The following is a 12,879-nucleotide window of genomic DNA, read 5'->3' as shown; positions in this document are numbered from 1 at the left end:
CTTTCTAGAAGAAAAAAACTATTCAATTATTAATATCTTTTAAAAATATAACTTCTAGAGGAATTAATTAAATAAATAATTTGTTTATTAAAAATTATATTTATTCATTTATATAAATATTATATGATTAAATTATATAAACTTACCCTAAATTTAACCATTCCTCTAGTTAACCCATTATAAAAGCAGGTGTCTTCACCATTTTGACAATAGTAAAGAGGAGCGGCGCCGATTAAGTTTAATCTATTATAAAAGCGTCTGCATTCACCATTTTAACAATAGTGAAGAGGAGCGACACCGATTTAATATCTCTCTATTTGGACGTGATTCTGACATTTACATAGAGTTGCAAAACGGTATTCTTCTATCTATCCATTACACATTCATATAAAAAATTGTTTAACATATATTCTTCAATTATCTAATTGATTATGATAATACGTCGATTGTGAGATACTCAAACCAACACTGTTTATGCGGCTAATCTCAGGTCATTCATCATTTCCTATCAAAGATGTAGCGAATTATTTTGTGAAATTATTTTCTCCATGTTAATATTGTGTTGTTTTCACTCTAGTAGATCTATGATTGTCGTGAAAAAAATTTTGTTCATTGGAATATCATCAAAAGTGTGATCTACGAATTGCTCTTTTTGATGACATCTAGCATAATCTTCAACGACCGTGATTTCCTTGATTAAGGACAAGATTATTGGCTTCTTGTTTTAAAAAGGTAATAAATATTCACCTTCAAATTTAGGTCATATTTAAATTTAAATTATTAAATATTATGTTGACAAATAATATGTTCCTTTTTATTTGAATTCACAAGATATTCCATTTTTTTGGCGTGGTTTGATAAGTGGTTCATAACAGGATAAATGTTTTCTAAATATATAGTTTATATATATATATATATATATATATATATATATATATATATAATATATATATATAATATATATATATATATATATATATATATATATATATATGTATATAATTACAAACAATAAATTTATTAAATATATATATTTGTCATTGGTAAATCTAATCTAAAAAGTCATTATATACAAGGTTTTAAATAGAGATCGTGGTGTTGATCATGATAATGACTTCTTGATTTTAGACTATTAAATATGTTATGTTGTGGTCTCTATTAAGTTAATGGTTTCTTGATTTTCGACTATTACATATATTAAGTGATAGATTGCGATCATCCTAGGATGAAATAATCACAACACTAAATAAATCTTACGTTAAATTATCATTTTGGTTCCCCGATTATTCTCTGCTCAAAAAATTAGTCCTTCTATTTTATTTTTAAATAATTTTAGTCTTTCATCTTCAATTTTGGTGTAAAAAATATTGAAGTGTACTTTTTGGATGATATGGCATGACACTTATTGGTTTTTTAACTATCCAAGTCATTTTATAAGTTAATTAAAATAAATTACAATTTTTAATGACCTGACAACTAAAATAATTTTAATTAATATTTTTTAAATTACATTTTAAAAGAAATTATTTGGGATTTAGATCCATGTCTTGCAAACTCCAACATACGGGCTAACACTAAGTAATATTTGTGTATGCTAAATAGACACTTAAAAGAAAAGTAACTAAAACAGGGTGGAACATGGTTGGAGATTTGGAAATGATTAATTCAAACTTTAAAGGGAAAAGTTTGTTATATATATAAGAACTTAGTTAGACATTTCTTTTTTGCAGAATAACACCAAGTTTGGATTTGGAAGCTGTAGAAACGGTGAGAATTGTACCTATGCTCATGGGATTGAATAGATAAGGCAACCACCACCAAACTGGAAGGAGCTTTTCAGTCCTCATGCTAAAGACTAATTGCAGTTAGCCAAGAATTGGAATGATGACGAAAAAATCATTCACAATATTAAGCTTTGCAAGAAGTATTAAAATGATGAGGAGTGTCCTTATTGTGATAAGTGCATCTTTCATCATGAGAGTCCTGCTAAGTTTATGGATGACTTTTGGAAAACAAGAGACTCTTATGCAGTCAACATTGAAATTTATTGGTGATAAAGGAAGCTATGGTTAATCTAGTTATAATTTTGTTCCAAAAAATTATGAATGCAACCTATAATATTTTCTCTCTAATGTTATTCTTATGTATACAACAAATACTTTATTTTAAAATTTGAATTAATGCATTTCCAAATTTCCAAATATCCAGGCATACCTCACATTATTTTAATACATTTACTTTAAGTGTTTATATTGAATACTAAATATTACTTAGTGTTAGCTTGTGTGTTGGAGCTTGCAGAGACATGGGCCTAAAGCCAAAATAATTTTTTTTAAATTGAATTAGAAAATTTATTTTGTATCTGCCATAGGCTCAAAAATCCATTGCTCTGTGTCGGACAAAAGCCCAATAACACGAGGCCTACTCAACCAACCTACTCCATCGGCCCAACGTTTAAACACCTTCGGAAAGGGTTTCAATTGCACAATCTCTAATCTTCATTGCTATTACAGCTATCTTAAACTCTAAATTGACATGAGCTTTGGAGTTCTATCACACTCCATCAGTTTCATTAATTGTTTTTATAAAACTAAATAATAGAATATGACTCTTTTCTACTTCATTCCATTCTATTACATCTTTTTCCACCAATCCAAACAAATCCTTAGAGACTTGCCCATTTTTGAATTTGATTTTATTAAAAATACTTGTCCCTTCATACACATGCGGATATGATTATAATTTATATTTTATTCTTTCTAGAAGAAAAAAACTATTCAATTATTTAAATCTTTTAAAAATGTAACTTCTAGAGGAATTAATTAAATAAATAAATTTGTTTATTAAAATTATATTTATTCATTAATGTATAATATTATATGATTAGATTATATATAAACTTACCCTAAATTTAACCATTCCTCTAGTTAACCCATTATAAAAGCAGGTGTCTTCACCATTTTGACAATAGTAAAGAGGAGCGGCGCCGATTAAGTTTAATCCATTATAAAAGCGTCTGCATTCACCATTTTAACAATAGTGAAGAGGAGCGACACCGATTAAGGATCTCTCTATTTGGACGTGATTCTGACATTTACATAGAGTTGTAGAACGGTATTCTTCTATCTATCCATTACACATTCATATAAAAATTGTTTAACATATATTCTTCAATTATCTAATTGATTATGATAATATGAAGTTCAGGATACGTCGATTGTGAGATACTCAAACCAACACTATTTATGCGGCTAATCTCAGGTCATTCATCATTTCCTATCAAAGATGTAGCGAATTATTTTGTGAAATTATTTTCTCCATGTTAATATTGTGTTGTTTTCACTCTAGTAGATCTATGATTGTCGTGAAAAAATTTTGTTCATCGGAATATCATCAAAAGTGTGATCTACGAATTGCTCTTTTTGATGACATCTAGCATAATCTTCAACGACCGTGATTTCCTTGATTAAGGACAAGATTATTGGCTTCTTGTTTTAAAAAGGTAATAAATATTCACCTTCAAATTTAGGTCATACTTAAATTTAAATTATTAAATATTATGTTGACAAATAATATGTTCCTTTTTATTTTAATTCACAAGATATTCCATTTTTTTGACGTGGTTTGATAAGTGGTTCATAACAGGATAAATGTTTTCTAAATATATAGTTATATATATATATATATATATATATATATATATATATATATATATATATATATATATATATATATATATATATATATATATATATATATATATATATATATATATATATATATATATATATTACAAACAATAAATTTATTAAAATTATATATTTGTCATTGGTAAATCTAATCTAAAAAGTCATTATATACAAGGTTTTAAATAGAGATCGTGGTGTTGATCATGATAATGACTTCTTGATTTTAGACTATTAAATATGTTATGTTGTGGTCTCTATTAAGTTAATGGTTTCTTGATTTTCGACTATTACATATATTAAGTGATAGATTGCGCTCATCCTAGGATGAAATAATCACAACACTAAATAAATCTTACGTTAAATTATCATTTTGGTTCCCCGATTATTCTCTGCTCAAAAAATTAGTCCTTCTATTTTATTTTTAAATAATTTTAGTCTTTCATCTTCAATTTTGGTGTAAAAAATATTGAAGTGTACTTTTTGGATGATATGGCATGACACTTATTAGTTTTTTAACTATCCAAGTCATTTTATAAGTTAATTAAAATAAATTACCATTTTTAATGACCTGACAACTAAAATAATTTTAATTAATATTTTTTAAATTACATTTTAAAAGAAATTATTTGGGATTTAGATCCATGTCTTGCAAACTCCAACATACGGGCTAACACTAAGTAATATTTGTGTATGCTAAATAGACACTTAAAAGAAAAGTAACTAAAACAGGGTGGAACATGGTTGGAGATTTGGAAATGATTAATTCAAACTTTAAAGGGAAAAGTTTGTTATATATATAAGAACTTAGTTAGACATTTCTTTTTTGCAGAATAACACCAAGTTTGGATTTGGTAGCTGTAGAAACGGTGAGAATTGTACCTATGCTCATGGGATTGAATAGATAAGGCAACCACCACCAAACTGGAAGGAGCTTTTCAGTCCTCATGCTAAAGACTAATTGCAGTTAGCCAAGAATTGGAATGATGACGAAAAAATCATTCACAATATTAAGCTTTGCAAGAAGTATTAAAATGATGAGGAGTGTCCTTATTGTGATAAGTGCATCTTTCATCATGAGAGTCCTGCTAAGTTTATGGATGACTTTTGGAAAACAAGAGACTCTTATGCAGTCAACATTGAAATTTATTGGTGATAAAGGAAGCTATGGTTAATCTAGTTATAATTTTGTTCCAAAAAATTATGAATGCAACCTATAATATTTTCTCTCTAATGTTATTCTTATGTATACAACAAATACTTTATTTTAAAATTTGAATTAATGCATTTCCAAATTTCCAAATATCCAGGCATACCTCACATTATTTTAATACATTTACTTTAAGTGTTTATATTGAATACTAAATATTACTTAGTGTTAGCTTGTGTGTTGGAGCTTGCAGAGACATGGGCCTAAAGCCAAAATATTTTTTTTTAAATTGAATTAAAAAATTTATTTTGTATCTGCCATAGGCTCAAAAATCCATTGCTCTGTGTCGGACAAAAGCCCAATAACACGAGGCCTACTCAACCAACCTACTCCATCGGCCCAACGTTTAAACACCTTCGGAAAGGGGTTTCAATTGCACAATCTCTAATCTTCATTGCTATTACAGCTATCTTAAACTCTAAATACACATGAGCTTTGGAGTTCTATCACACTCCATCAGTTCCATTAATTGTTTTTATAAAACTAAATAATAGAAGATGTAGCGAATTATTTTGTGAAATTATTTTCTCCATGTTAATATTGTGTTGTTTTCACTCTAGTAGATCTATGATTGTCGTGAAAAAAATTTGTTCATTGGAATATCATCAAAAGTGTGATCTACGAATTGCTCTTTTTGATGACATCTAGCATAATCTTCAACGACCGTGATTTCCTTGATTAAGGACAAGATTATTGGCTTCTTGTTTTAAAAAGGTAATAAATATTCACCTTCAAATTTTAGGTCATACTTAAATTTAAATTAATAAATATTATGTTGACCAATAATATGTTCCTTTTTATTTGAATTCACAAGATATTCCATTTTTTTGACGTGGTTCATAACAGGATATATGTTTTCTAAATATATATATATATATACTAATTATTACAAAGAATAAATTTCTTAAAATATATATATTCCTCATTGGTAAATCTAATCTATAAAGCCATTATATACAAGGTTTTAAATAGAGATCATGGTCTTGATCATGATAATATATGTTATGTTGTGGTCTCTATTACGTTAATGGTTTCTTGATTTTCGACTATTACATATATTAAGTGATAGATTGCGATCATCCTAGGATGAAATAATCACAACACTAAATAAATGTTACTTTAAATTATCATTTTGGTCCCCCTATTTTTCTCTGCTAAAAAAATTAGTCCTTCTATTTTATTTTTAAATAATTTTGGTCTCTCATCTTCAAATTTGGTGTAAAAAATGTTGCAGTGTACTTTTTGGATGATATGACATGACACTTGTTGGTTATTTTACTATCCAAGTCATTTTATAAGTTCATTAAAATAAATTATAATTTTTAATGACGTGACAACTAGAATAATTTTAATCAATATTTTTTAAATTACATTTTAAAAGAAATTATTTGGGATTTAGACCCATGTCTTGCAAACTCCAACACACGGGCTAACACTAAGTAATGTTTGTGTATGCTATATTGACACTTAAAATAAAAGTAACTAAAACAGGGTGGGACTTGGTTGGAGGTTTAGAAATGATTAATTCAAACTTTAAAGGAAAAAGTTTGTTATATATATATAAGAACTTAGTTAAAGATTTCTTTTTTGCAGAACAACACCAAGTTTGAATTTGGTAGCTGTAGAAACGGTGAGAATTGTACCTATGCTCATGGGGTTGAATAGATAAGGAAGCCACCACCAAACTGGAAGGAGCTTTTCAATCCTCATGCTAAAGACTAATTACAGTTAGCCAAGAATTGGAATGATGACGAGAAAATCATTCACACTATTAAGCTTTGCAAGAAGTATTAAAATGATGAGGAGTGTCCTTATTGTGATAAGTGCATCTTTCATCATGAGAGTCCTGCTAAGCTAATGGATGACTTTTGGAAGACAAGAGAGTCTTATGCAATCAACATTGAAATTTATTGTTGATAAAGGAAGCTATGGTTAATCTAATTATAATTTTGTTCCAAAAAATTATGAATGCAACCTATAATATTTTCTCTCTAATGTGATTCTTATATATACAACAAATCCTTTATTTTAAAATTTGAATTAATGCATTTCCAAATTTCCAAATATCCAGCCATACCTCACATTATTTTAATACATTTACTTTAAGTGTCTATATTGAATACTAAATATTACTTAGTGTTAGCTTGTGTGTTGGAGCTTGTAGAGACATGGGCCTAAAGCCAAAATATTTTTTTTTAAAAATTGAATTAAAAAATTTATTTCGTATTTGTCATAGGCTCAAGGACCCATTGCTCTGTGTCGGACAAAAGCCCAATAACTCGAGGCCCACTCAACCAACCTACTCCATCGATCCAGCGTTTAAATACCTTCGCAAAGGGGTTTCAATTGCACAATCTCTAATCTTCATTGCTATTACAGCTATCTTAAACTCTAAATTGACATGAGCGTTGGAGTTCTATCACACTCCATCTGTTCCATTAATTGTTTTTATAAAACTAAATAATAGAATATGACTCTTTTCTACTTCATTCCATTCTATTATATTTTTTTCCATCAATCCAAACAACTCCTTAGAGAATTGCCCATTTTTGAATTTGATTTTATTAAAAATACTTGTCCCTTCATACAAATATGAATATGATTATAATTTATATTTTATTCTTTCTAGAAGAAAAAAACTATTCAATTATTTAAATCTTTTAAAAATGTATCTTCTAAAGGAATTAATTAAATAAATGATTTTGTTTATTAAAAGTTATATTTATTCTTTAATTCATAATATTATATGATTAAATTATATATAAAATTACTCTAAATTTAACCTATCCTCTAGTTAACCCATTATAAAAGTCGGTGTCTTCACCATTTTGACAATAGTAAAGAGGAACAACCTCAATTAAATTTAAATTATTATAAAAGCATCTACATTAACCATTTTAACAATAGTGAAGAGGAGCGGCGCCGATTAAGGATCTCTCTATTTGGACGTGATTCTGACATTTATATGGAGTTGTAAAACGATATTCTTATATATATTAATTACTCATTCATATAAAAAAATTCCACATATATTCTTTAATTATCTAATTGATTATAATAATATATGAAGTTCAGGATACGTCGATTGTGGGATACTCAAACCAACACTGTTTATGCGGCTAATCTCAGGTCATTCGTCATTTCCTATCAATTATGTAGCCAATTACTTTGTGAAATTATTTTGTCCATGTTAATATTGTGTTGTTTTCTCTCTAGTAGATCTATGAGTATCGTGAAAAAAAATTGTTCATTGGAATATCATCAAAAGTGTGATCTACAAATTTCTCTTTTTGATAACTTCTAGCATAATCTTCAACGACCGTGGTTTCCTTGATTAAGGACAAGATTATTGGGTTCTTTCCCTGAAAAGGTAATAAATATTCACCTTCAAATTTTATGCCATACTTAATTTTATATTAAATAATTTTATTTTTACAATTAATATGTTCTTTTTTATTTGAAGTCACGAGATATTCCATCCTTTTGACGTGGTTTGATAAGTGGTTCATAACATGATATATGTTTTCTAAATATATATTATTTTTATACATCTATACTAATTATGACAAAGAATAAATTTATTAGAATATATATATTTCTCATTGGTAAATCTAATCTAAGAAGCCATTATATACAAGGTTTTAAATAGAGATCGTGGACTTGATCGCGTTAATGATTTCTTAATTTTATACTACTAAATATCTTATGTTGTGCTCTCTATTAGGACAATGATTTCTTGATTTTCGACTATTACATATATTAAGTGATAGATTGCCATCATCCTAGGGTGAAATAATCACAACACTAAATAAATGTTACATTAAATTGTGATTTTGGTCCCCCTATTATGCTCTACTCAGAAAATTAGTCCTCCTATTTTATTTTTAAATAATTTTGGTCTCTCATCTTCAATTTTGATCTAAAAAACGTTGAAGAGTACTTTTTTGATGATGTGGCGTGACACTTATTAAATTTTTTATTATCCAAGTCATTTTATAAGTTAATTAAAATAAATTATAATTTTTAATGACGTGACAACTAAAATAATTTTAATTAATATTTTTTAATTTACATTTGAAAAGAAATTATTTGGGATTTAGACCCATGTCTTGCAAACTCCAACTTACGGACTAACACTAAGTAATGTTTGTGTATGCTATATAAACACTTAAAATAAAAGCATCCGAAACAGTGTGGGACTTGGTTGGGGTGTAGAAATGACTAATTTAAACTTTAAAGGAAAAAGTTTGTTATATATATAAGAACCTAGTTAAACATTTCTTTTTTGTAGAATAACACCAAGTTTGGATTTGATAGCTATAGAAATGGTGAGAGTTGTACCTTTGCTCACGAGGTTGAATAGATAAGGTAGTCACCATCAAACTGGAAGGATATTTTCAATCCCCTTGCTAAAGACTAGTTGCAATTAGCCAAGAATTGGAATGATGATGAGAAAATCATTCACAAGATTAAGCTTTGCAAGAAGTATTAAAATGGTGAGGAGTGTCCTTATTGTGATAAGTGCATCTTTCATTATGAGAATCCTACTAAATTTTGAGATGACTTTTAGAAATCAAAAGAGTCTTATGCAATCAACATTGAAATTTATTGTTAATAATGCAAGCTATGGTTAATCTATTTATAATTTTGTTCTAAAAAAGTTATGAATGCAACCTATAATATAAATTTGAAGATAATGCATTTCCAAATATCCAACCGTACCTCACATTATTTTAATACATTTACTTTAAGTGTTTATATTAAATACTAAATATTACTTAATGTTAGCTTGTGTGTTGGAGCTTGCAAAGATGTATTAAAAAATTTATTTCGTGTCTGCCATAGGCTCAAGGACCCATTGCTCTGTGCCGGACAAAATCCCAATAACACGAGGCCCACTTAACCAACCTGTTCCATAATATCAAACATCCAAAACGTCTGAGGAAGAGCTAAAAGATATATTTCAACTCAGGGATTCTGACTCCACAGGGGACAAAAAGTCATAATAGGGAGCAGAAGGAGGGAACACCAGGGATGCCGGTTACTGGGCATATAATAGGTGACCAACCAAAACGCGAATTGGGGAATGTTCCCAAGGCACTCATCATCCAAAAGAGGGCTAAAAGCAAACTCGATTATGGGATGGACATTCAATTTCCGCAAAAGGGATACAAATCTTACTCAATTGGGGAAGAACAAAGGGCTTCGACCAAAGAGTGCATGAGATATATTATCTATTACCGTCAGAACGTAGATAATATACTCGCATGGAAGATTATCCATAACCAGTTACTGGGTTAATAAAGGATAAATCGACCGACAAAGAAAGGCATCGGGATACCGAAACTAGGTATATAATGATGACCATTCAAGGGGAGCAATAAACATTACCGACAACCGGTATATGAAAGATGATTTGCTAGGGATAGACTGCGTAATCAGAGCAATTATCCAAAAGAAAGAGGGAATATCAATACCGGATATTGGATAATGATAACCGCCAAGGAGGGGATTACATCTACCGGATACTGGGTAGAGACCCACGGAAGAGTAACCGTCATCGATTATGATGAACAAAAGGTTAACTCTGCAAGGGAGAGAAATAGGGTTTACAACTACCGGTATAAGGGTAGAAAACCACAGACTCCGTCGAGGATAAGATGAATGATCACTAATTACTGAGCAATTATTCATTTATACCACGGGGAAGCAAGGGAACAGTCACAAGAGGCCAATTTAGGATCAAAGCAAAGAGGCAAACTGAATCAAGACTCGTCCTAGTGAGGATATAACTCAATAGGGAAACTCATCCCAATATATGTGTTGGGAAGGAACCGAAACAACCATCATCCACGAGGATATAACTCGATGTGGAATATGGAAGGAAAGATGAACACTTTCTGCTTAAGGGGCTGACTCTACATGGGGAGATCAAACACCGACATCTGCTTGGGAAATGTATTACCCACTAGCAAGGATTACAAACAAAGATATATGTCAAAGAATGCAATTATGAATATCAGCATGTTTGAAATATTATGCACACATGCGTGGTTTATGTATGATGAATGCTGACAAACAGACATTTCTAACACCAACAGCTCCAAGGAATAAGCACACAAACAGCCGGTACTACATCTCAAGGGAGAAAGCCAGGTTCACTAGAGAGTATCCAAATGACGAGGGCAAGCGATACCAGGAAGCAAAGATCTCTGCAGAGGGATGAACATCAGTCATTCCAGCTAGGGACAGGAGTTATTGCACAGATAAAATCAGCCGCATAAGCAACCCTACTGGGGAATTCATCCGAGGAGATAAAGGAATTATGGGGATCAACCACCAAATACCGTACTTAACAAAGAGATCACATATGTTGAGGAAGGAAGATGTCTTACCACACACTTTGCTCGGTAGAAAAGCCACAAAAGGACCTGGTAGAATAAGATATAAGCATGCCAGGAATATGACCAAAAGTCTTACCCTGTTGGGGATCATACCATCCTTAGGAGAGCACTGAAGATCTCCTAAGTATCCTTTCGTCATTGTGAATGTTCACTTTGTTTACAAACAAATCATGAAAAATTTGATTGTTTAAAATAATGATATTTTCTCAAAAACATGCAAAACATTTGTTGAATAGAAATAAATAAGAGTGCAAATAATTGGATAAAAGGCTCAAATTTATTTGGTGGAATGATAGTCTGCAAATGGCAAGACTCCATAGATCTTTACAAGTTTGAAATTGGTGATATATATTGGAAAAGGGATACATTGAACATAATGACCATTTCTCCACCAATTCTGAATCTGATGTATTTGAAGCTTTGGTTGATGACGAATGAGCAAGAATCTCCGACGGGTGACAGTTGTAGAACAAAGTCTTGTCAGGATGCAGTTACTTGCCAAATCCCTAATTTTTGCCTAGATTGCCCCAGGATGAGGTACTCAATCTAGCGGGATACATGTGTTTTTTTATGTCTCTAACTTTTGCCTGGATCGCCCTTTCGGGTTTTCAATCCACTGAGACGCTCATTTTTGCCTAGGCTGCCCTTTCGGGTTTTCAACCTAGCGAGCTATTTTTTTTATTTTTAGGCGAAGTATTTCTTGACTGCATCTGAATTCACAGGACGAGTGGAATCCTCCCCATCCATAGTTGTAAGTATCAAAGCATCGCCTGAGAAGGCTCTCTTAACAACATATGGACCTTCGTAGTTTGGAGTCCACTTGCCCCTCGAATCGGGCGTGAAAGACAAGACTTTCCTGAGCACAAGGTCACCTTCTCGAAACACACGAGGCTTGACCTTCTTATCAAAAGCTTTCTTCATCCTTTGTTGATATAACTGGCCATGGCACATGGCAGTCAATCTCTTCTCTTCAATCAAATTCAGTTGGTCATAATGACTCTGGACCCATTCAACATCAGTCAACTTGGCTTCCATCAAGACTCTCATTGATGGGATCTCCACCTCTACTAGGAGCACAACCTCCATGCCATAAACAAGAGATAAAGGGGTTGCCCCTGTTGAAGTGCGGACAGATGTACGATATCCGTGCAAAGCGAATGGCAGCATCTCATGCCAATCTTTATAGGTAACAACCATCTTCTGGATAATCTTCTTGATGTTCTTATTAGCAGCTTCAATAGCCCCATTCATCTTGGGTCTGTAAGGAGAAGAATTATGATGTGCAATCTTGATCTCACTACATAACTCTTTCATCATCGTGTTGTTCAAGTTAGATCCATTATCAGTAATGATCTTATCTGGCACACCATAGCGGCATATGAGTTGATTCTTGATAAACTTCACTACCACCTGCCTGGTCACATTTGCATATGATGCCGCTTCAACCCACTTGGTGAAGTAATTAATTGCTACAAGAATAAACCTATGCCCATTAGACGCTTTTGGCTCTATCATGCCAATCATGTCGATTACCCACATGGAGAAAGGCCATGGCGATGAAATCACATTCAGGAGTGTC

The sequence above is a fragment of the Lathyrus oleraceus genome, chromosome 3 (assembly GCF_024323335.1).
Source record: "Lathyrus oleraceus cultivar Zhongwan6 chromosome 3, CAAS_Psat_ZW6_1.0, whole genome shotgun sequence".
In the NCBI taxonomy this organism is placed as follows: Eukaryota; Viridiplantae; Streptophyta; class Magnoliopsida; order Fabales; family Fabaceae; genus Lathyrus; species Lathyrus oleraceus.
This window is presented reverse-complemented; position numbering follows the sequence as displayed.